This window comes from Gracilinanus agilis, chromosome 6, assembly GCF_016433145.1.
Source record: "Gracilinanus agilis isolate LMUSP501 chromosome 6, AgileGrace, whole genome shotgun sequence".
Lineage (NCBI taxonomy): Eukaryota > Metazoa > Chordata > Mammalia > Didelphimorphia > Didelphidae > Gracilinanus > Gracilinanus agilis.
The window spans coordinates 47704694-47709762 of NC_058135.1; the positions used below are offsets into that span (position 1 = coordinate 47704694).

Below are 5069 nucleotides of genomic sequence, written 5' to 3' on the forward strand. Positions count from 1 at the left end.
AGTGGTTTACCACTTCCTCCTTCAACTCATTTTACTGAGTTAACTGAGGCAAACAGGGAGAAGTGACTTGACTAGGGTCATATAGCTAATAAGTATTTGAAGCCAGATTTAAATTCAGGGAGATGAGTCTTCCTTACTCCAGGCCTAGTGTCTTATCCACTATGCCAACAAGGTTACTTACCTTCATTTGTAGAGTGATATTTTTCCATCTGGGAATTACTTTTTACAATGTAATCACAGGTCTTGGAACTATTCTTATCCCATTTGGTAGAAATGCAATGATGAAAGAAAATAAACAATTATTCCTGAGCTGGATACAACCATGGTAACAGATGATTCAGCTCTTCCTTTCTTTCTTTTTTTCTACTAAGGCATACCATCTTGGACTGGAAAAGACGGCAAGAACAAATGTGAGGATAAAAATTTACCTTCATCAGTTTAGGTCACCTGTCCTAAAATGAACTGAATCATTGGGTACTGAAAGAACTGGCATTTGTGACTGTTGAGTCATTATTAGTAATCTTTAAAAGATCATGGAGATTAGAAATGTACTTCTGGATTAGAGAACAGATTTTTTTTTTTTTGGAAGGGAATGGAGTCTTTAAAATTTAAGCTGGTGAACTTGACCAGCTTAATTCTTGACAGCATTCTAAAATGTATTATGGAAGAGATAGTGAACATTTCTGGAGAAAAGCAAGTGATGACAAAGTGTGGCATAATCAGGAATATGTCACACATGAATAACCTAGTTTCCTTTTCTGACCTGATGACTGTACTGACAGATAAAGGATATGCTGTCAATATAGCTTACCTAGGTTTTTAGCAAAGCATGACAGTTTCTCATGTTATTCTTGCTGACAAGATGAAAAGATCAAGTCTAGATGGCAGAGCAATGAGGTGGATTTGAAACTGGATGAATGGGATGCCCCAAAGAATACTAAGTAATGGTTATATGTAAACATGAAAGTTCTCCAGAGATTTTTAGGGGTCTTAACTTTCCCATATTATTCAAACATTAAAAAATCTATAACTTGAATAAATGCACCCATAGGACACATCAAATTATAGTTTCCATTAAAATCTTACATTTAGAGTACAAAGAATCAAATTACAGTATACTATGGTGCAAAAATGATGTGATTTTTAGCAACCTTTCCAACTTTCTCCCTTTTCTCCTACATTGCTTCAGTAGTAATTGCTTCAGAAATAATAAAATCCACCTAGGACTGATGGACATTAAAAAAATTGTTTTATGAGTTGCAATGGCTAAGAGACAATTCATCAACAAGTTTCCAGTCTACTGTATATGGGCCCAACTGACACCAGCTAGTTAGCACTGGGAAAAGAGACCAGATCGGTTTAAGGGGGGCCATACCTGAAGCCTTACCAGCATAGTAGTACCTGCTGGAGCTTGGGTTCCTCCAAAAATAATCAAGGACACAGGATCATCTCCTCACCACAATAAAAGATAAGAGTAGGACTTTGTAGATATTTACTTTACATTAAGTAGATATACTGTTAGAGGACCTGAATTCTGTTTACCTTGATATTCTCAGTATATATGAAACTAGGAGAAAGAAGGAAGTTGCAGTTCAGTGGAGAGATGGTTGGAATGTGCTCTTTGAAAGAATAGAGAAATACATTTGTGGGATGTGTTTCCAACTATATGGCCTTTTTTTTTTTTTTTTTTTCCAAATACTGATTTACAAGTCTGTAATACATGGTGACCAAATGCACTATATTTCTTTTAATCCTGAATGACTTAAGTTATTGAAAATCAAAAACAGGAAATTAACAAAAGAAATGACATAAGTGCCAATTATAATAATTCCATCCATAAATTGAATATAAATTAATTGCCACAATCAAGACCCAGAGAATCCCCAAGGTGTGTTGTTAGTCAGAAAACCTGTGACTCATTATCCAAACAGAATGATACAGCTGCCAAATGAAACACTAAGTTAGACTCTAACCTCATTTGGTAAATCTTAGGTAGGAAAATGGATATTAAAGGGCAACACAGTTTTATAGAAAAGAAAGAAACAATGGAGAGTAAAATCAATTTAATGTAATCTTAATAAGATACTAAGCAAAATCATCTCAAGATCATTCCCAGCTAAAAACAGGAAAAATATTACAAATTAAATGGAAAAGATTTATAAAAAAATTTAACTAACTTTTTCCTCCATCAACAATAGTGGAATCATTGATTACATTTTGACTATAATTAGTTAGTAGATATTCCTGTTGGCTCCCAGAGGAGCATAGGGCCGCAACCATCTCACGCCATCAGACTCTGTTCTGGGTAGCTTCCCCCAGCTGGGCCCATGTCATTCCAATGGTCTTTGTTTTGTTTTCAGCAGATCTTCGCCAGGTCTATTTTGGCCTTCCGACTTTCCTCCTCCCCGAAGGGTTCCAGCTCAATGCTTGTCTGGCAACGTTGTCCTCCGGTTTTCGTAGCGTATGTCCTATCCATCTCCACTTTCGTTTCTTTACGTCCTGACTGATGGGATACTGAATTGTTCTTTCTCTCTTCAGATCATATAAATCTTTCGCCTTTTACTAAAGATTTCCATGGAGAGGAACATTTTGACTATAACATTACAAAATCTGAAATGCTTACAGAGAAAAGAAACATGACACTAAAGAGAACAAAGGTGAGAAAAGCTACTGTATTGGTCTAACTATACAAATAGAAGAGATATGTGCTGGAGATGATATAATTGTTTGACTGACATACATGGTATTTGAATGGGAAGGAATGGAGGATACTACAGGCTTGGAAAACATGTAGAATTCAATACTTTTTAAAAAATGACCAAGAGAAGTTAAAAACTACTGACCTATATGCCTTCTCTCTTATCTATACAAAGTCTTCATATGAATTGAGAGTATCCTCATTGAAAGGAATTCAAAGGGAAAAAGCAAGTTTTTAAGAGCAACAGTTCAAAAACAGACTACATCTCTATAACCTCACAATGAATGAAAAACTGTAGAGAATATAAAATCCTATTGTCCTTATTGTTTCTTTATTATGAAAAAGCACTTGATTATTTTTAAAATAGCAATAATAACAAAAACAATTATTTCCAATCTCTCTTGAAATAAAATGTCTCTCACTGATATATTAAATTCATTCATGATTCATTTTTAACTACCTGTAATTGTGAAGAGTAGCATTGCTGGGTCTTTATCCCAGGGAGATCAGGGAAAGAGGAAAAGAACCCATGTGATCTAAAATATTTATAGCAGTTCTCTGTGGTAACAAGGAATTGGAAGCTAAGGGAATGCCCATCAATAGGGGAATGGCTGAAGAAATTGTGGTATATGATTGTAGTGGAATACAACTGTGCCATAAGAAACAATGAACATAATGATTAAAAAAAAAACTTGAAAAGAACTATATGAGATAATGAACGGTGAGATTAGTAGAGCCAGGAGAACATTACACAGAGTCACAGAATTAATCTTGGAAAAATGAACTGTGAGTGTTACCTCCAGAAAATGAACAGAAAAGTGAAATATGAAAGATTTGATTTACATGTACATATTGCCCACCTTGAGGATATCTTTTTTCATAGGGAGGGGCTGGGAAACTAGTGGACAGGATTTATTATGTAGATAGAAAAGTAAGCTAAACCTATAGAAGATTTATGATTGCATTTGTGTATTATATTAGTTTTCTTTGTAATTGAAATAATTGTAAAATTTGGAATAAAAAGTAAAAAAAAAACAATAAATCAGACCTAACCTTGCCAAAAGAAAAAAGGAGATGAACTGCAGATTTTGAATGGTAAACAGGAGGTCCCCAGAGCAACGGAAATATGAGGAAGAGCCAGAACCTTAACATGACCCTAGATTCCAGCTAATTGCACTCCAGAACCTGATAAGTTCTTGAATGAAATCATTCTCTGTCCGAATGACTTCAGATGTCATCCCATTCTTTCATTGGTTGTTGTATGTCCAGATCTTGCGTATCCTATTACATAAACCAACTTGTACTACCTCCCCAATTACTATTTTATTGCTTATTCAGATTAATATTTTATCCATTATGTCATTGTTTCTTGTATAATGATTTTGTGAGAGGGGAGCTAAACTGGTCAAGATTAAGCTGACATGAACTTTCGTAGTTGGGGGGGGGTTGTCTCCTTTAGACTCCTAGAATGATCAAAGTAAGTGTCTTTTATGTTTACCCTGTTTTTTTTTAATGTTAAAACTAAACTGAAAATATCTGAAGTAAAATAGGTGTAATTCTAGCACAATACAAGATCTTTTGATGATAGAAATGCGAGTCATATAAATCCTAATCTCCATAATAGTAGGATTCTTGCTTCTCTGACATGCAGGAGAGGCCATTCCAGATCTATCTAAATATCCCTATTAGAAGGGATTAGCTATCATTGTTCCAGCAATAGAGGAAGTTTAGATTAGTATGAGCAACTAGGTATCATAATGGATAAAATATTAGATCTGTTGTGAAGAGACTTATCTTTCTGAGTTCAAATCTTGCCTGAAATATTTATTGACTTTGTGACCCTGTACAAGTCATTTAACCCTGTTTGCTTCAGTTTCCTTTTGTGTAGAATGAGCTGGAGAAGGAAATGACCAACCACTCTGTATCTTTGCCAAGAAAACCCCAAGTGGGGTCACGAAGAATCAGGCATGACTGAAACAACTAAAAAACTACAGCAAATCATGTAAGAAATAAATGTGAAACTGATCTCAGGGAGTTTAATGGTCTGTAAAAATAATACATAATAAATGAATCAGAAAATGCCCACAGAGTATCCTGAATCCAGAAAGATAGTATTTTCTATTATACATGATATGAAATATAATCTCTCCACAAAGTCCACCTCCTTTATTCCACTCATTAGCTTCATAGCCATATAACAGTTAAAGACAAGGTTGGGGGGAAATGTCTCTTTTATATAATAGATACAGGATTACAATATGCTATCAATAGTGGAGTTTGGGGAAGGGGTGGATTGCTTTTAATATGTTGAAAAGCTTTTACTCACCCCTAACTTTTGTTTAAAGTGGTAGGAGACTTCCGGTTAAGATGA

The 5069-nt window shown here is 34.8% G+C and overlaps 1 non-coding gene across 1 annotated transcript; it reads left to right on the plus strand.

Annotated features, from left to right (window-relative positions):
- Positions 1–2518: 2518 nt before the first annotated feature.
- LOC123253193 lies at positions 2519–2635 on the plus strand. The gene has a single exon (XR_006506569.1). It is a non-coding gene; the product is annotated as a U5 spliceosomal RNA (small nuclear RNA).
- Positions 2636–5069: the final 2434 nt, after the last annotated feature.